Here is a 22,104-nt window from a genome sequence, read left to right on the forward strand (position 1 = left end):
CGATCCCAACGAAAATACATTCAAATGTGTTGTTGTAGGCATACCATTTAACTCACATTCACAAGCTCTTACCCAATGGTTAACTCGCTTCTTTTTACCTGTAGCCAATTGTTCCAACCAAGATTCTGCATTCACTTCTTTTCTCAAACCACACTTATCCACCAGGTCAGAATTAATGTAACTATATTTAGATCCAGGATCAATAAAAATAGAAACAACTTGATCACAAAGCTTATCGTCCATCTCAATGATTGATGCCTGATGATCTGCCTACCTATTGTCCACAATTGCATAGATCTAAGGAATGTTATGACCAACATCACCAACTGTATGTGCCTCCTGAGCACTGTAAATCTAGGGTCTACCACCACTCTAGTACTACGGACAATCCCTTTTATGATGATCCTTACCATATATCCAACACTGCAATGATTCCCTACCACCGCCTCTATCCTGCTACTCTCCATGTCCCTTCTCAGTTGTATTGAATCTCTTGTAAGTAACTACATTTTATTTCTCACTTGCATCTTCAAGTCTTCCTCTCTTTGGTGGCCATTTTCCTTTAGATTTCTCATTTCTTTTCAAGTCATGCTTAGGATCAACTTTGTGCTTCGACTGCTCATAAAAATGTTTCAAGTTTCATATGGCTTCCTCCAATGATCTATGCTCATCGAACTCGATCCGGTCTTTGTATGCTATTGGCAGTCCACTGATGAATCTATGAAAATTGACCTTCTCCTCCCTGAGGTAAGGCACATATCTCAACAACTCTAAAAACCTGCTAGTACACTCCTCATTTGTCATAGACATCATCTGCAACTCATAAAAATCCTTAGCTCTGTCATCAAAGTATCTTTCCAAAAAAAAAATCTTGTTGAAGAGCCTTTCAAATGCATGCCAAGTCAAATCTTCCTCATTTATACCTTTGACATTCTTCATGTCTTCCCACCAAATACCCACTTTACCTTTGAGACTAAAAGTGGCTATCTTTTCTTTCGTATTTTATAAATAATCATGCAATTGGAAGAATTTCTTCATACCAAGCAACCATGCCTATGCATCATGTGATTTCTTCATCTCTCTATCAAATGTAGGTTTTTTTTCCTTCTTAAAATCATCTGGAAAGTATCCCTTATCACTCCTCCTGTAAGGATGATAATGATGACGATCATGATGCCTATCAGAACCAAAACTAGAATAGTACATGTGTTTATCACCTCTCCTATCTGGAATATCCAACGACCTTCTGTTATCACAAAATCAGACCCCTGATAGGCTGCTGATCAGGAAGACTTTGAGTAACTATTTCAAACCAACCTTTTGGCTGAAGCTTAGCCTCCTCAACCTGAGAGGGCTCTCTCACTGGATTAAAGATTTTACTTTGAAGATTAGATGGCTAACTCTATGGAAAATTCGGACAACAATGTATAAATGGTTGAAATGTCAATTAACAAACTTCCATTGGGCTATGGAGTCAAAGTGTGTTTCAATACAACAGCAAGATCAATTTCACATGGAAGTCAGGGCATAGAGGGTTTTAACATAAAAGCAAAATAGAGATATAATATAGAGAACACAGCCTACAAACACATGAAGGAAGTTAGAGCATCATCAAATGAATTCTAAGTAACATATTTCTATACCACTGCAAGTAAGTATATGAAGTAAGCCATGAGGAAAATCAAACATTGAAACCCTTTCTAAATCCTGAGTAGTGAAAGCAGCTCTTTGTATTAACCTGAAAACATACAGTCATATACAATAGCACAATGTGCTTGTTTCTTTGAAAATTGCCAACCCCAAGTGCATTACATCTCTTGTCATATATAGAGTTCATTACAAGCTTGGATTCCTTCCTCCATCATGAGGGGAATTCGAATTTTCCATCAGTGACACCTATTCTAACCATAAAACAAACCTTTAAATGCATTTGACAGCTAACTAGCAGTCCTAGAGACCTAATACAACTAGGAGTGTAACTCCTTATTATGATTACAAAAACCTTATCTAAACATTTAAATGCATTATTTGATAGCTGTAAACCTCATGAAGTCAAATTTGATGAAGCCTCCCACGTTGTCACCTGACTGCTGATGACAAACCCTAGAAATTAGGGAACATGTTTCCCTGTTTTTAGGCTCAGGATCCTTGAAACTGGCACGTGGGACAGAACCCTTATCTTCTCACTCATGAAATTTTTTATGAAACTGAAGGAATTTTTTTCATTCCATGCTGTCTAGAACAAAAAACTCTCTTGTTTTTTTAAAACACTTCTCCAGCTGTCCAGAATCTGTCCTTGAAAAACACGTGTCAAACAGGAAAAATCTGTTTTCTGAAATTAGGGTCTCATTGAAAGCTTAGTATCTCCCAACTGAAAACCCTTATGAAGAAAGTGAGATAGGTTATTGTAGCTGGAGAATTTATGAAGAGAAACCTCCATTATAATTCCAAAATAAGTATTCCTGTAACCAGCAACTGATCTTGAAAAAGACTGTTAAAACCAGAAGACAAAACTGCACCTACAGCAGTTTCGTAGCGCAAGTTTAACCATAAATTTCTCCCACCTCAAAACGAATTTGAAAAAACTGAAAGAGGTTTTTGTATTTCAGTATGTTAGGAAGAAAATCATCTTTCAGTTTTCAAAATTGAGTTTTCAGCTACTCAGGAAACCTTCTGGAAGTTGACTAGTAAAAATAGTTTTTCTGCTGAACAGGCTTCTTCAGGGGTTTCATAGCGCGCTATGAAAACTCCTAGTTCAGTGATTTCGTAGCGCAAAACTAGTTTTTTACACTGTCTGCGCTACGAAAACGTGGATTCGTAGCAAGTTTTAAAAATTTCTCCAAAATGATGTGAGATATGACTTCTAAACACATGGTGAGGCTTCTAGGACATGGAATGAGGTTGTCAAACTTTATTTGGAAAAGAGATATGACCTTCAAAGACTTCTAACCTTATGACCTAACCCTTAAAGCATGAAATGACCTAGAGACCCTTTAACACCATGACTAGAAGAAGGGTTTGTAAATGAGAATGACACTATTGAGACTCTAATCCTATAAGACTATGACTAGAAACAAGGCAAACTTTCCAAAGTTTAGAAACAAGAATTTTAGGGTGATAACACCTTCCATCCCTCACCATATCAGATCTATCCAACATATGTCTACGAGGAGACCTACTGCCATATGCCCCATTAGTTTTGTCCTCTTGTCCATGGTTGATCCGAAGTGGTCCATGTCATTGTAATTCTGACAAACTCTGAAGTAGTATTGCATTAACCTCTGCTTATTTATCTTGTGCTCGTATGATCCTGTCATTGTCATCCTTCCAAATCCTTGTTTCTTCCTTCAAGCTTCTCAGTGTGTTTTCCAAATCAAAATAGTTTCCCACACCATGCTACTCATCTGATTCATAGGGAAATTCTATGTAGTCTACCATCTTACTAGCCATTTGATCTCTTTTCTTCGAGGCATACTATGTCAGCTAAACCAAATCACAATAAACCAACGTACCTTAGCATAATTTGAGGAGGACACCTTGTTTGCAAGATCATCAAAACAACGTGATACATGTATAACATAAACATAATAGCATATAGACATATATCGAATAAGTGCATCAATGTATAAACATCATTCTAGTTAGGTTCTAGTCATCAATGCAAGGCCATATCAACAATGCATGCTATGACCTCATGCATGACACCAACCATTACTCTATTGTACACATTGCCACATGCAACTATCAAAATGCATGAGTAATGTCTAATCGACTACACATACATATGAACGCACGTAGTCAAGCATAAGTGATGAATTCTTGTAACCAACGTGCAAGACTGATACGTGTAATCAAACAACCAAGAAGGAAACCTAACATACAAGGATGTAATCAAGCTGCATATAATCATGTAACCAATCATATACTCTTGAAAATAATGCATCCCACAAAATAAACATCAAGTTCCTCATGACAACCTTACTACAATCATGATCAACATGATGCAATCCAACAAGCACATGGAATGCAAGTGTAAGAGACACACATGCAACTAACATGCATGCATGACCAACACATTCACCCAAGGAGACCGAAACCACTCTTTGATGCCAATCTGTAACACCCCCTCCTCCCAGGTCTACCCAAGAAACCGGTCAGTTGGGTTAAACATGCAATGAGAGAGGCCACTATAAGGGATTCAACCTCCTGGGTGACCTTAAGGTAATGGAATCGGTGGAACACATCAACCAAACCAATCCACATTACCAACGACACCCTCAATATCCCAATGACTTAGACATCCTGTCCCTGACCACTGAATTTTTAAACCTTTTAACCCCTAGTCTCTCTCATGCTATAGGCATGACAGCATCTAGAAACATAGAGTCTCTCCCACAGGCCTATGTGCCAGCGTCCATGGAATCTTCTCAGTAGACCTCTGCCAGCGTCCCCAATATTTGAACCACTTTTCTAGCCCAGAATTCTAGCCTCTGCCCAGAACATGTTACAACCTCCACAATCCATCAAGGACATGATGACAATACTAAAAAATCAAAATCAACCTCAAGATTAGGTCTGAGCATCCTCGACCAGGACTGGCATTATGTCAAGCACTTGACATCAATGCAACCTACAGGTCTAGGATACAAGACATGGCATGAATGACTGAAAATACATATGAAACATAACAAGAAGGATCACCACCTTCTCCATTGAACTATTATAACATCAATTAGGTCTTGCATCCATCATTTTAACAATTACAATTAAATACATGAAATAACCATGACATGAACCAGTCATATAACCATGCTTATAACCAACATAAAACCATATAACTATTAGAGATATGACAACCATCAAATCCACATATAAACAAGTGAAAAAGTAAGACAACTTAGCTTTCATTAATCATAGGAAAATTTGATCAGGTTTGGGACTTCTAAGTACCAAGCTACTGCAGACATGGCTGAACTAAATCTTTCTTTCAACCAGTCACCCCCGTGCCATATTCCAAGCATGATTGTGGTATCTCATAGAATAACCAATCTAAGAACAACCAAGGGAATCTAGAGGTTAAACCACCTCCACACTCCTCAAACCGTGATCACACAAAAATCGGTGCCCCAATCACAACCAAACTGAAATTGAAATGCCATCCGGAATCCATCACTATCCTTAAGGTATTTTCCATCTCCTTGTCTCTCAGTCTTTATTGCAATCCAATCCCAGATCACTAGGCCCTAAACTGAGACCAGTATCTCAAGATTTACCTCAATCCAAACCCAGATCACTAGACCCTAAATCGAGTCTCCTCCCTTAGGCTTTACCATGTAACCCACCAAAACTGGTCAAGGGATTCCTAGGCCTTTGGGAATGAAACTTGAGACCACCTTCACCTCAGATTCTAAAATCCATCTAGTAAACCAAAGCTAAAAAACCAAAATAAACATCCCAACACCATGGCATCCGAAAAAAGGCAAGGCTAGGCTGAAAACCATTGTCATAACCTGGCAAAACCATGCCACTGGCAGAAAGATAACCATACACCAACATGAAAATCTATCCATGTCCAAACCAGATAGGAAATCACACATGCAAAAGGTTACCTACAGGTATTCCTACTGAAGCATCTTGATCCTGCTTTTGCTTCCTTGATCCTTTCTTTCCTTCCTTTCCTTTGCTTTCTTTTCCTTCCTTGATCCAAAACTAGAGTGCTCCAAGAAAACTCTAAGTGACCAAGAGTGAGAAAGAGAGAGAGAGACTAATGAGAGAGCTCCAAACTTGAACTTACAAAAGGTTACCAACTGATCCTCATAAGCCTTTTTATTAATGAGGCCTCTAATTTCTTCATTTTCCATTATTTTCCTTCAATTCCCTCCTCACATGCAACGTGTGACGTTTCACATTACTTTTCTCCTAATTTCCTTTATTTTAATAAATAAATGTGCCAAAATTGTGTTCTTTCCTTTTAATGACTTTGCCTTAGCCTTTACCAATTTTCCTTAGCCAAAACACACATCCAATGATTCCCATTAGGATATCTTTGCCCAATATTCAGCTTGGAATAAGTGTCCCTTAACCATGGTCTTATTTTGCCTTTATTAACTTTAATTACATGAACTTTTCACTAGGGATGTTACAAGGATCTTGCTGCAAATTTTGAATGAGTGTTCACACCTCTTCGTCATTATTCCATTCACCCCTTGCTTCAGTTATCCAATCAGGCTGGATAATATAAATGGCATAGAGCAATGCTTCCACATACTCATCCTTTCTTGAGAGTGCATCTGCAACAAAAAAATTCTTCCTTTTTTTGTAGATAATTTAAAAGTCATAACCCAACATCTTGATGACACATTTTTGTTTCTCTTCTTAAGATAATCTTTGTTCCAAAAAGTAATTAAGACTATTGTGATATTTTTTTACCTTGAAGTATCTTCCCATTAGGTAAGGTCACCATTGCTTTAGTGCATGTAGAATTTCCAACATTTCCTTCTCATAAATAGGCTTATGTAAATACTTTCCCTTAATTGGATGACTTTCAAAAGAAATGGGTCTTCCTTCTTGCATTAAAACAACACCGATTCCATTTCGTGAGGCATCAAATTCCACAATAAATGTTTTTGTGAAGTATGGTGTAGATAATACCGGTGCTTGGCACATTGCTTCTTTAAAATGTTCAAAGGCCTTAGTTGCTTCTAGAGTCCAAGAAAATGCATCTTTCTTCAGTAATGTTGTTAGAGGCACTGCTATTCTTCCATAATTCTTAACAAACTTGCGATAATACCCTTTCAACCCAAGAAATCCTTGAAGATTCTTTAGGGTTGTGGGGATTTTCCATTCCTTAATAGATTTAATTTTGTTAGGGTCTACTTTAACACCCTCATGAGATACAATATGACCCAAATATTCCACCTCTTGTACTCCAAAGACTCATTGGAGGTTTTTGCATATAATTGTCAAATCCTTCAACAAACATTCGAGATTGAGACAAATTCCAATGGATATTTCATGGGTGCAGCATTGATGTAGTAGTTTAAACCTATTTTTTACCATTCACATACTTCCTCTCAAGTTGTTGTAAACTATCCCATATATGACAAAGAGTTATATGCCTTGGTTCAAAGGGTCAAGAAATGGAAGCATTACTTGATAAGGAAGGAGACTATCATACATATATACCATCAAATATTACAGTATATTAATTCATAGACCAAGTTGTAGTACTATCGTCACTTCAGGTGGATGGGATTCCTTCAACAATTCCATTTGGTAATCAAATACAAGAAGGTTGCAAGTAACAAAGTGGCATATGTGCTTTCTAGACCTCTTGTTTCTACATATATTGTTTTAAAGAATGCTTCGTTATCTCATGATAGCTATGTTGAATAGTATGCTACTGATGAAGATTTTAAAGATGTTTATGAGAGGCTAACCCATGGATCACAAGTGGAGAACTATCATTTGCAGGAAAAGTTACTCTACCATCTTGGAAATTTATGCATTCCTACAAGTGAAAGAGTCCATGTAATTCGAGAATATCACACTTCTTTTGTGTCTTATCACTTTTTGGTAGGAAAAACCATAGCTCATTTGTAGAGGCTTTTTTTATTGGCCTCAGGTGAAATAAGTTATAACCAAGTATGTAAATGGATGTGTGATGTGCTCTATTTGTAAGCCCACTAATAAAAAATTGTAGTTGTACACATCACTCCATGTTCCTTCTTAGAGTATCTCCATGGATTTTGTAGGGGAGTTTCCTTTGTCGAAAAGGGTCACAACTACTTGTATATAACAGTGGCCCAAGTTTAGAAATATGTTTGTCTTGATGCCATGTAAAAAGCCTATTATTTTTAAGCAAACTGCTCAACTTTTCTTTTTGCATGTATGGGTTCATTTTTGACTACCCACATCCATTGTCTCATATTGAGATTCTCGATTCCTTAGAGAGTTTTGGACAAGCTTGTGGAGAATGATGGACCCCAAGCTAAAGAGGAGTATGGATTTCCATACAAAAACCAACAAACAAACATAGGTCATCAATAGAATAGTGGTTCATTTATTCTTAGGGTATTGCAACAAACATCCTAAGTTTTGGGATGAATCGATAAATTATATTCAACATTCATATAATAGGTTGCTACACTCTTCTACTCAAAGTTCACCATTTGAGACATGCTTTACGTACCTACCAAAATCACCCTTAGATTTGTTATTTTGTAAAGATGAGGATTACAGTGGATGAAGTGATGAAGACAGAGCTCACAAGTTCGTTCAAAGGATCCAAATGTTTCATCAAGAAGTACAGGAACATTTGGAGAAGAGTCAAGCATAATATAAGGCCCAACATGACAAACACGAGGTTGATAATCATTTTCAAGTTGGATATAGAGTATGACTTCAATCAACAAGGACGGGTTGAAGGGAGAAGGAAAGAAGTTGAAAAGAATCAGATATGGTCCATGCACCATCTTAGAAAATATTAGAATAAATATTTATCACCTTTATATTCCAACTTATTTGCAAATGTATTCCATAGTCAAAGTTTAGAACTTGAAACTTTATCAACCTCCCATTATCGTGGATCCATAGGAGAGTGGTCAAGTTCCATCAGTGGATGATTTTTCTCTAGAATACTTAGACAAGTTGCCCAAAGACATCATCCTATACATAAGAACTAGGACTTCACGATGAGGAGATGTGGAGTACCTTCGAGTGGGTTTCAAAGGAATGCAACCTAGGAAGGCATGATGGATTGAAAAGGAGAAACGGAGGGAGAACTTCCCTCACCCACCTATTAATTGATAAGGCTTTTTGAGGCACAATTTCTTCTGAGTGGGGAGGATTGATCTAGGAGGATATGAAAAGGCTCAAAATTTGAAGTCTTCAAATCTTAGCAAAACCAACACCAAGTTGTAGATCTCATCAAGATGATTCTAACAGCGTGAACGACACCTCAATCTGTGTCCATATGAAAAAGTTATGCTCATGTAAAGTTTTGTGTAAACAAGTAAAATTTTGGCACTTATAGCGCCACATGGTATCCTCAAGAGGTGTCATGTGTCACCCACCAGACACACCACATGGCATGATGTCGTATCCTACTAGGCATATGATGTGGCAAGACAAGGGTGACTGAGCACACATGTGGGCCAATGGGAAGGCACCACGTGGCCCAATCAAATGGTGCCACGTGGCACCCAGCTGGAATCCATGTAGGCCCATCCAACCCACAACTTAGAAAAGTTCCAAATGGCATGGACAAGTTGGTGATAGAGCTAAATATGACAGTTCGAAAGTTTGACTAAACAACAACAAAAGTGTCATATATTGACATCAGATATATATATATGTGTGTGTGTGTGTGTGTGTGTGTGTGTGTGTGTGTGCACGTTTTTGGTTCATATGAACCATATTTCAATATAAAACATAACCAATAGCCCAAGTGGGAGCCCGCAGGGTTTGACCCCAAGCCACCCATGACATAATATATCTTCTTGCCAATGAACCACCGGTGGGACTTTGTAAAGCTCGTTTAATCAAACTTATTTAAATTACACCATACCAATCGAACAAGAGATAAAGGTCAAGCCATGGACGGCTGAGTAGAACTCATGTAGTGGAACCATGTCGAGAGGGCACATTTTTTGAGGAATATTCTTAGGTATATTCCATTGAATATTCTACAAGAATATTTCTAGAATATTTTAACTATTATGGCATCTTGAAGATTCCCTGAGGGGCCCAGAGGTGAAAGTTATGGAACCTTTTCATGTTTATAGTCATTTTTCACAAAATTTTGTAGGGAATCCATTAGTGCAATCAGAATTGGGATCTGAGTAGTATAATTTTAGGTCACTCCCAAAAGTGAGGTATTTCCATGTATTTTTCCATGTACTTGCCATTATTTTTCTAAGATAATATAGAGGCCTCCCCACTTTGAATTTGGGCCTAGAAATGTAGCTCACGCATTGTGAGTAAACTCCATTAACAAATCTTGGTGCATTGTATATATTGTCTTCATTTTGTGTTTCTTCTTCATCGATGTTGCATTATGGTGTTTTCATGCTCTTTAAGCAATTTTGTTTAACATCGCTAAAGGGAAGATCTCGGATCACATGTCAATTGGTGTAAGGGTTCTTGTGGAAAAACAAAATCCCCCTGAAATGTAAAATAACCCTTTGGCTCACTCTTAGAAATAAATTGTTGTCATGGGATAATCTCTGGAAATGTGGTTGGTATGGGCCTAGTAGTTGTGTGCATTGTTTTGATGATTATGAAAAATTTTCTCATCTTTTTATTTCTTTTCCATATGTTGTCCGTGTTAGGCCAATGGTCAATGCATATCTTTTTCGTACGTCAATGGAATGAAATAATCATCATCTAGAGGATTGTATTCAACACTTGATTCAAGCTAAATTTTTGTGGGAATTTTATGTGTTCTCCTATTTACTGATTTATAATTTGTGGTGGGCATGAAAAATTAGATTTTTTCAAGATAAGCTCATCTCGCATGAAGTTATAGATGGTATGATTGAAAAATAGTGTAAAGAATTCAGAATGGAACCTTGATCTGAAATGGAGCAAATTAGTAATGTTGTGCTAATTCCCCATTCAAAATAAAACCCAAGATGCTTATCATTTGCTTATCAAGTGCTTAAGGATTCAATACTTTTGCTTAATTAACTGATTTCCATGAGAGTTTCTTATGTAAATGTTATAAAAAAAGTAACATAAAAATATATACTAAACAGTAGCAAAATACTAGCAAAGAACATCAAAATGCAACACACAACAAACACATGATAAAAGTGTTCACCCCTCTTGGACTACGTCTCCTTGGTCCAGCTTCCAATGGCTTGGGCCTCTCTATTATGCTCAAATTACAAAAAAAGTGTGTTTACAATGATCAAATGCATTTGAAACCTATCTCAATGAGTTCATAATACTCAAAAATGGTTATCTGGCCTCTTTTTGCTTCCAAATTGAACTTAAGAAGTTATGACTTCTCCCAGTTCATCCAATATTTGTTCCACAAAATGCTCTAAAACTTACCAAAACCCCATTTCCGCTCCAAAATCTGCTAACAAAGTGAGAAATTCACTGCATGGCAGGCTATATCCTGTCGTTCGTATCACAAATCGTAATTGGTAAGTGTTGCGGGCTCATGGTCTTGTTAAACGAAAAAACATTGTGATTGCGGTATTGCGGACCCGTCGGGGATAATTAATTGTAACATATAAAATATCGCATATGGGTCCATCGCTCATCGCAATCGGTGAAGTTTAGTGGTCTGAAGGTCTTGTTAATCAGTGGAACACTACGATTATGGGATTGCGGACCCGCCGGGATATTAAACTATGACTTATAAAATTCCCGCGTCCGGTGTCTTATTGCTCATCACAATCGGCACTGAGGTGCAGGTTCTTAACACAACAAAACGTCGCGATGCAATATCGCAGACCCGCCGGGACATTAAAGTGCAACACAATAAAGTATCACGTTCGGGCAGTCACTGCAATCAGAACTTTGTCAGTGGTAACAACAATAACAACGAGGTTTTAACTACAATATGTGATTGTGATTATTGCCACCCAACCTACCAGGGGCCGATTCTTAACATGCATCCTTTGTTTCCCCTAATATGTGATATGCGGGACCTAGTGGAAACCTGCCACTTTTCGCTTCCCCATTCGCTAGGACCCTTGCCATGTCATCCAATCCTACCACATAGACAAGTCAAACTTGAAATTTGACTTACTCTAACTTCTGCATACGAACTTGGATTTGAGTGTTGTTCACACTGTTGGATTCATAATGGTGAGATCTTAAATCTGAAGCTGAGTTTGACAATATTTCGACACTTTTATTTTTCAGCATAATTCTGAGCACCTAATCACTCCTCCCCACTGAAAGCCTTTCAGACCCCAAAATATTTATATTCAGTTATTAAAGAGATGAGGGTACTATTCCCTCACCTTTCCCACTTTAATTGATTTGGCCTTTGATGGATGTGTACCTTTGAGACCCACTCGAATATAATCAATACTTCCCCTTTTAGTTGTCCTTGTTCTTCTATCAAGTATAATGTCTTGCTGAAGCACATCAAGGAATTCTGGAGAAAAGTCTTCAATAGATGCAATTTGAACATTCTTTCCTTGATCTTCAATCAAAGGAGGTTCATACAATATCAAATTTTCAACATTAACACAGAATATATTTTCATATATGAAGGTAAATCAAGCTTGAAAGCATAATTACCAATCTTTTCCAGAATTTTAAATGGACCATAACGAATTGGTTTCAGCTTTTTACCTTCATCTTGAAGCCCTTCCTTTCTAATGTATATCCAAACTTCATCACCTACTTGAAACTGATGATCCACACGATGCTTTTCATGCCTTGCCTTATACTTTCCTTGACTCTTTTCTAGTTGTTCTTGAACTGTTTGGTGAATCAACTAAATTTTATCAATGAATTTATTTTCTTTGTCTATGTCACTATGTCCATCTACAACTACATCTTTCTTAAAGATGAAATCCAAAGGCAATTTAGGAAAATAACAAAGACATGCCTCAAAAGGAGAAGTTAGATTAGAAGAGTGTTTTTCTCAGTTGTAAGAATGATGAATATAATGCAACTGTTCATCCCACAACTTAGGATGTTTTTTGCAATGTCCTCTTAGCAAATAAATAATTATCTTGTTAACCACTTCAATTTGACCATCTGTTTGCAGATGAAAGGCTGTACTTTTCTTCAACTTGGTTTCCATCAAGTTCCATAAACTTGACCAGAAAATCCAAACAAATCGAGAATCGCGATCACTTACAATAGAAGTAAGCAATCCAAAATGAACCCATACATTTTGAAAGAAAAGTTGAACTGTTTGTTCAGTTGTAATTTTCTTTTTACAAGGCACTAATATGCATATCTTGTTGAACCTATCCACAACTACATACAAATAATCATGACTTTTCCTTGATAAAGGAAAACCTCCTACAAAATCCATAGAAACACTTTCCCATGGTCATGAAGGTACTGGAAGTGGAGTGTACAATCCTAATTTCCTATTACTAGGCTTACTATCCGCACACAATGAACAACCTCTGATAAAACATGACACACTTTCAAGCATATGAGGCCAATAAAAATACCTCTGAAGATTTTCCACTATTTTACTTACACGAAAATGTCCAGCAATAAGAGAAGTGTGCAATTCCCTTGGATGAAGCTTCCAGCAATGTGCTTCATCATGGCCCTCTTTGGAACAATTCTTGCACACGGGTTTCTCCCCTTCTTTCTTAACAGAAGCATTTATCTTCTTATTTCCTTTAAATTTCTTCCCTTTTTCACTACTTTGAAATGGATTATTCTTACCTTCTTCCTGTACATTTTTCCCTCTTTCTTTGAGGTGTGTATCTTGAACACATACATCATCAAGATTCATGGGGCTAAACATAAGAATGGTATGTCGAAGATAATTATGCAACCCTCCTATGTATTTCAGCAAATTATCTTGTGACTGTAAGTCTACTTCTAGCATAAGAGCTCTTTTCCTAAACTCTTGTACATTTTGACCTTTTAACTATCTGAAATTTTTCCAATTCATGATAGTTTTTTGCATATGATCTAAAGAGTAGAACTGTCTTGTTATAGCAGTAATGAAATCATTCCAAGAAATAGAGATCTTACTATTTTTTTTTATCTCGTCTTGAGTCCTTAATTCCCACCATACAAGTGCTTCCCCCTCCATTCTCAATGAAGCCAACTAAATTTTGATATCATCCTCTTGAAGGCTCTAAATTCTACAATACACCTCCAATTGACGAATCCAGTTATCCAGCTTCTCTTCATTAACTTCACCATTGTACATAGGAAACTCGAATTTAACATCAATATTTAGAAAAGGTGATTCACCAGTTCCTTTCGAAGAATGATGATGAGTATGAGTATGGGTTGTAGTAGTGGAAGAGGGTGAAGATGCCTTCGAAGAAGAAGATGAAGTAGATGGTGGAGATGGTGGATGTTTGCCTCCATTCCCATTACCTCCTCCTGAAGAGCCTTCTCCATTAGGAGGCTTGGAACTTTCCCCTTGCATCCTACTATTCTTCTCTTCATAGAGGACCTTAACCATCTCTGTCATATCAAAGAAAGCCTTTCTGAAGGTCTTCTCATCTTCTGTCATGATAGGTTCTCCTTCATGAGACATGATCTCAGGAGTTTCAACTACAACTTGAGGTTGAACTGGTGTTGGAGTCTCAACTACAACTTCTGCAACTTGAGGATGTATTGGTGTAGAAGACTTTGGCAACCTTGCTCTTCTTCCACTTGACCCAACTTCAGGGCTTTCAACCAGTTTTCCTTCACCTCTTTGGAGTTTCAACCTTGTAAGCATGACATAAACTTGCAAATAATTAAATCCTTCTTTCACAAAGCAAATCTAGTAAGCAAAAACCAGTGCTCTGATACCAACTTGATCTGAAATGGAGTAGATTAGTAATGTTGTGCTAATTCCCCATTCAGAATAAAACCCAAGATGCTTATCATTTGCTTATCAAGTGCTTAAGGATTCAATACTTTTGCTTAATTAACTGATTTCCATGAGAGTTTCTTATGTAAATGTTATAAACAATTTAACATAAAAATATATACTGAACAACAGCAAAATACCAGCAAAGAACATCAAAATACAACACACAACAAACACATGATACGTCTCCTTGGTCCATCTTCCAATGGCTTGGGCCTCTCTATTATCCTCAAATTACAACAAAAGTGTGTTTACAATGCTCAAATGCCTCTAAAACTTGTCTCAATGAGTTCAAAATACTAAAAAATGGCTAAGTAGCCTCTTTTTGCATCCAATTTGGATAAGCACTGAAAAAGTTATGACTTCTCCCAGTTTGTTATAGACATTTTTGGGCACTACAACCCCAATCATGAAATGTCCATAAACCAAGGGCTCCTAAGTCCCTAAAAGTGTTGTTCTAACCCCTAAAGGAACAAGGTCAACTGATTACAGCTTCTCCCAGAAGTTTTCCATGAAAAACCGCTCAAAACTGGTCAAAACAGGATCATTTCAGCTACTCCATAGGAAAAGTGCGTTGCATCTCACGTAAATACACTGTGTGGGTGCGTTGCATTTCAAAAAGCCCTTCTATGGGGTGCAATGGGCGAGAAGTGACAAATGGCAGTGTCATTCTGCGAGGTGGAGAGCCATGGAATCTTCCAGAAACTTCTCCTATGACACTTGCCTCTCTGAATTCGACCAAGGATGAGTAAGAGATCATCAATCTCCAAGTGGAAGCAAGAACTATCAGAGGGAAGACACTAATCAAATCACAAGCTGACTCATCTCCCTTACAGATATCTATATATGGATCCCTCATCCCAGAGATCCAGAGGCTGGAATTTTGCATATTGTAAGGAATTGTTGTTGGTTTCTTGAGACAACATCAGAGTGTTGGGTGATCTAAGCTTTGTATGAGGTGAAGAGGGGCTTACTTGCTGAGAGGATGATGTTGGGTCAGAACAACTGGTTGTAACTCCCTTGGCTCTTTCTTGTTTATCAATAAAAGCTATTCATGTTTTCCTCCATACTCTTGTGTCATTTATATTTTATGCATTTGTATGGTCAATTTACATCTGATCCTAGATTGTTTATGATTATAGATCCAAGTTCTTGTATAGTGCTATGCTACTGTGATCTGACAAGTACTCTGTGAAGTTGGGCGTACAAGGGAGCAAGTGGCGAAAGGCTATCAAGAGAGAGAAGAATCGAACTAGGAGATTAGCGCAAGACAGAGGTTGGTCTTCTTTGTTCTTCTTTCATCTATATTTCATAAAGGAAAAACGAAAGTAGCTTTACTTTGTTTGTTTCTAAGGTAGCTACCACACCTTAGTGGGATAAGCAGTTCTGTGTAGACACTTTTCCCTGTAACAAAATGGCGACTCCACTGGGGACGAATTAGTTTGTTTGTTTATCTTCCTTGATTGTTTATTTTATAAACTTACAGACAGAGCCTGAAGTCGAGCCAGGTAGCTTTTGAACTGCATTTGCTATGCAAATGCAAAGTAGATAAATGTCACTTCAGTCAATCTCCGGGATTTGTTTATAAATTAAACAACTGATTTACAAACTCTCTGATTGCCCTCGTGGTAGCTCTTGGAACTTCATTAGATCTACCCCTGATTGTTGCTTTACTGATTACCATTTTCTCGGCAAAAACCCATGAACTGAACTACAAATTGTGACCCGTAACCCAAGCAAAGTCTCGTCTCTGGCCCAGCGCAGGTACTATTCTGTGAATCTGAAATTCAGCGCACTTCCCAAGTGTAGTAGGTGCGCTGCATTTCAAATTCCCTTTGTTACAGGTGCGCTGATCAGACTAGGCATTGTTCAGTTTTGGTTTCTGTGATTCATCCTTTTCAGTTCTATTCATGAATTTTGCTGCCTGTAATCAATATATCTCTGTTTGAAACCCCTTTTCCTTGCTGTTATTCTGCCTCCTTTGTGCAAAAGAACTGTAAATGTTTTTGTGTATTTGTTGAGTCATTTTCAGTTCTCCTTTGCAAAAAGTAACGTAATCGTACTGTCGTCCTTTGATTTGAAAGTGTCGCAAGTGTCGTTTTTAGTCATAGGAAAGAGTTTGGTTGCTATTGATAGTCGATTATCCTGTTACTATTGTATTTGGTCTGAATTTGTAGTTTTTCTAGTGTCAAAAACAAGTATTCATTTCCAAATCATAAAATGTTGTGATTGTCTCCATTTTTTATTTTGAAAAGAAACTTGTTAATAATTGTCGCTTGAAAAGTAATTCAAATTTGTGCATTAGTTTTCTTTTTACCATTCACATACTAAGAAAGCCGAAAACAAATACATGCATGTGCATTTGCATTTAGACTGTTTGATTGGTTTGATTTAGGACAGTGCATTTAGAGTGTGCTCTTTGCTCTTTGTGAAAGAATATTGTCTCTCTTTCCTTAGTAGCTAGGATTTTCATTGCACAAAGAAGATAAAAGACTGTTTATCATCTTAGATTGCATTTTAGGAATTAAACATCTACATCTCGCGATGAACCTGAAAGGAAAATTTCTTAAACAAGATCAACTATAAAATAAATTCAATGAATCTAACAACGCTTTGGAACCTAATGCACAACATTTAGAAGTCTAGGCTAAAGACGTATTCTGGCGTCGTAAAGCCTGGTAACTGTTGTTCTCACTGATGGTTGGGTGATTCCTCCACTTTGAGACGATAAGTGCCAGTACGGACTTGTGCTCCCACATACCGTCGAGTATATTTTGGGAGACCACAATAGACTTAATCCTTTATCCATAGGAAGTCGTGTCTGCCGCCCTATCGATCGTAATGCACTGAACACAGCATTCGGGAAGATTGACTGCCGTACCGTAAAAAGTATTCTGCAGTTTTGCGATTGGTTTGGTAATCCCTCTACCTAGATTTCCAGAGCAGTCCCTTTCGTTCCTTTTCAGACTCCTTAATGGAAAAGGTCCATCTGAGCACTTTTCACTTCAGGCTCATTAAAAATCGAAGGTGACTAGAGTCATCTTTTGTTTTTTATCGACTCTTAAAAATTGAAAAAACAAGTTGTGTCAAAGCGTCTAAAATTTATTTTAAACAGAATAATCATCACCATTTCCTACGTTGATCTTAGGTTGAGAAAATGGAAACCACCAACCAAGGAATTCCCCTTGGAGGAAATCCTAGTCCCTTCTCCTCTTGGGGATATGTTGGTGCACCCCATATGGCCACATTGTCGCTTCCAGGATTGAAAATCGGCTTGCCCGTATGGCTCTTCTCAACCTCTGTCGTTTAGAACACCGCAATTCCTGAACAATCGAGTCAGCAACTAGACGAATCCATAGTTACCCACCAACCTTCTACTTCCCCCAATTCTTCCTCTCCTCCTTCTTCTTCGCTTGATGGGGTTGGTTAAGCCAAAAATCAAGTACCTGAGAAGAAGAAGGAAAAGAAGAAGAAAGAGAAGAAGAAGAAGGAGCCAAAAGCGAAAGGGGGCAACCAAGCGTCATCTAGCGAAAATCCACACACTGCACCGACCAGGCCTAAATCGCCATGTGTCATTTGCAAAGGAGACCACTATCATAGAGATTGTCCTTGCATCCCTTGGATCTTAAGGGACTGGTCTCCTCGTTTGCACAACCCGGTGTTGTCAACCTCTCATGATCATGTTGAAAACACACCATCGACTAGTGAAAGTGAAGCCCCAGGACAAAAAGGAAAATATAGATTTCCTTATAAACTGTGCGAAGGCGATCATGTCGTCCACCGTTGTCCCTTCTTAGACGAGGCTAAAAGAGTTTTGGTCGATCGTCCGGTTTCACCGTTACGACTTCCTCCTGGATATAAAAAACTCTTGCCGAGTCCGTCACTAGTTGAAAATCTGGCTGACCTTCCCAGGTGGTCGGCTGAAGCATCTATCATTGAAGACAAACCATCTGAACCGATACCAAACGAAAGTCAAAAGTTCGAGGCGGCAGTTGACCCGGTCTTGCCTTCAGAGGTTCCATCTTCAAATGATACAGTCACAGAAGAGAATAAGGATGACACCGTCCAAATTCTTTTCGTAAGCACAGACTCCAATGAACATGGGGGCAATTTACCCATTCCTTTACCGTAGGAAGGAAGTTCGTCAGAGTCGTACCCGGCCGTCTATTCGGTCCCACCTCCAAGCAACCTAGTTGTCTCCTTCGGCTGGAATCAACTAGGCAGATCCCGTTTACCGGCTAGTGTACCATTCCGAATTATTGCTAAAATATATAGAATGGTTATGGTTGGTACCATCATAGATGAAGGGGCTTCTGTGAGTATCCTTTCCTCGACTGCTTGGAAAGCGCTTGGTTCGCCATCGCTTTTGCCTGAGATGAGAAATCTAACAGGCTTTGACAAAGGAACCAGTTGACCATTAGGGATCCTTCCCAATGTGCCCATAACATTGAGAGGGAAAATCGTTCACATGAACGTAATGGTAGTTCAAGGACCCCTGGATTATAATCTACTCCTTGGACGAGACTATATTTATTGCATGGGAGCGATTGTCTCCTCACTCTTTAGAGTAATGTGTTTTCCGCACGAAGGAAGAGTGGTCAAGCTCGTAGACCAGCTTTCATTTCCCGGATCACACGGAGCAAATAGTCATATGCCATCCCTGAATGGTCTTTTCACACAAGGAATGTCTCATCAATCTCCAGTCCATCCACCTAATGAGCGCGAGTAATTCAGGGGACACGACTGAAACCCAGGGGGCATGCGCCATGGTCTACTTCGGCAGGAAAACTTCGGGTATAGGATAGGTTTCCGCGAGAGATATATGACTGGACTGTACTCCCATCCGTGATTGGAAGAGGGGGTTAGACTGGAACAAGATTTCCTCGTCAAAGTTATGTGAGTGGAGTCGTCTCCGCCACTCGCCTTTGTCTGTTTCGGTAGACATCGCCGAGGAAGTGTTTTGTTTGCGCTGTGAACAAAACAATCTTTGGTAACCAGAAAGAGGTATACCTTTCCTGATAGAACAAATGTTTTTTTGGTAGAACAAAAGGTGACCTTGAAGCTTTATTTTATACCAGGGGGCACGCAAACCTTTTGGCATGCAAGCGAAGAGCGACTATTTATTTTTTAAATTTTTAGGTCCTCTAACCCTTTAAACTCGTAGGATTGGTCATTTCCTAACTTGCATAAAGAAAGGATGTGGGGAAAAACTCTAAAAATTGCCGTTTTTAAATGGGACATTCTTATTATACGACTCGATTAATTGAGCAGTTTTAGCACATAGTTCAAGCTCGTTAAAAAATAAACATAAGTCATGAGCAAATGTTTCTCCCCGCGTTTAAGCTCATTAAAAAATGAACTATTTCCCGGTAAATAACCATCGTGAATGTAGTACTTCAGCCTTTAAAAGCCTTGGTCGTGTTCTCATCATCACCTCCACTCTTTGGCCGATCATTCACCTCCATTTGATTGTTTACCCCTTTTGAGGAACAGCTGTGAAGAGTGATCTCACTAGCCATCCTTGTAACACTACCGTGATTGGAAAATTCCAAACCTTACATGGAATCAACTGCTACCCAATTTTATCACTCGTTCCTCAAGAGACGAGTCTCCTTTAAGCTCTTTTCAACTAACTCGTAAAATATGAAAAGATTGCCGAGCCATTGGCCTCTCCAACTCGTTAAAGGGACCGGAAGTGCTATCCCTCCTTTAGATTTTAATCTTTTTGGACCTGATGGATTATTACACAAAAAGATCGAGCGCTTGTCTTGTTCGGCTCGTTAAAAGTATCGAAAATTCATCCCTTCTGTATTGTTTTATACTTTTTCGGACTTAAGGGATTAGATGACGAAAAATGAATTTTGGAGTTTCCTTTACATTCCTTTTCAGACTCTCTAAAATTGAAAAGGACCGAGTTATCTTTGTCGTTAAACTCGTTAAAACTTAATAGCGACAAACTTGTCCATAGCAGACAAAAACGAGTTTCACTATCGCTAGGCTCGTTAAAACATAGCAATGGGTTTGCCCGAAGGGAAAATTATAGAACAAGCATATGTTATCCTCCTCAAGCTTGAAAAAAATAAAGAGGTACTGGTCAGCAATGAATGGGGAAAAATTGGGAAGAAAACTTGAAGAAACTTTGTTGGTAGCAAGTCGCTCTTGAACATGACACTTTCACTCCGCATCCAAGTCGGGTTGGGTTGTTTCATTCACTGGTCACATCACCATGGTCCCATCACACCATCCACATTTGGGGTTAATGCTACCAATCCATCACGTCAGTGTCACCGATATGTTCAAGAGAATTCTTTCAAAGAATTCACCTGTGTCTCACCCGCTACAATACATTTACGCTCCATTCTTTCATGACCACCACCCTGAACCTTATGTCATCAGATTGTTTTCACCTCCATTAAAATCATTTGCTCCGTTCCGTGTCATTGATGTGGGATTCATTAAGGCCCTCCTGTGACAGATCGCTTCTTTTCGACATCAACTCATTATCCAAGAAGTCGATCTAGGAACACCCCGGTCAGTACTTTGAAGCTTGCATGCCTCAATGGCAAGTTTCTCACTTCCGGTGACAGGTTTACATCAATGGCCTTCGACCGAAAGATTTTGCGTGGTGTTCGACGCCAAGTCCTTTATTCACACCACGTGAATTGTACTGCAGTACCTTGAGGGTCATTATCATTATCAGTGATTCCTCTCGCGCCTGTTAACAGCTTACATCATTGGTTGGTAATCAGGTGATGTCTTTCCATGTTTGACTCCAGAAAATCTCTCACATGGATAGACTTGTACTTTGAGTGAAGATCGAACGAGATTGAAGACCCCAGATCTAGTTTCATCCATCCGGGCTGCGATATATATTCAGGGAAATAAAGACATCAAATGTACATCATTGCTGTACAGATAATCATCCAATCAAAGGGATGATGGCTCTACCAGAATCATCAGTCTACACTCAGACGATTGTCTGTCCTATGTACATGAAAATGAATTTATAAAGCTGAGCATGGGAATGCCCGCCTCAGCTAGATCATGAAAATATTATGAAGATAATGTATTGTATTGTATCTTATTACAGGTCTCCTCCCAGCTTGAAAGAACTTCGGATCCTCATAATAAATCATTTCACCCGACATCAAAAGATTAACGACCTAATGCTTTAGGGGGCAACTGTTATAGACATTTTTGGGAACTACAACCCCAAGCATGAAATGTCCATAAACCAAGGGCTCCTAAGTCCCTAAAAGTGTTGTTCTAAACCCTAAAGGAACAAGATCAACTGATTACAGCTTCTCCCAGAAGTTCTCCATGAAAAACCGCTCAAAACTAGTCAAAACAGGATCATTTCAGCTACTCCATAGGCAAAGTGTGTTGCATCTCACCTAAATACACTGTGTGGGTGCGTTGCATTTCAAAAAACCCTTCTATGGGGTGCGATGGGCGAGAAGTGACAAATGGCAGTGTCATTCCGCGAGGTGGAGAGGCATGGAATCTTCCAGAAACTTCTCCTGTGACACTTGCCTCTCTGAATTCGACCAAGGATGAGTAAGAGATCATCA

The sequence above is a fragment of the Pinus tabuliformis genome, chromosome 4_2 (assembly GCF_031772625.1).
Source record: "Pinus tabuliformis cultivar Carrire ecotype Pingquan chromosome 4_2, CPIR1, whole genome shotgun sequence".
In the NCBI taxonomy this organism is placed as follows: Eukaryota; Viridiplantae; Streptophyta; class Pinopsida; order Pinales; family Pinaceae; genus Pinus; species Pinus tabuliformis.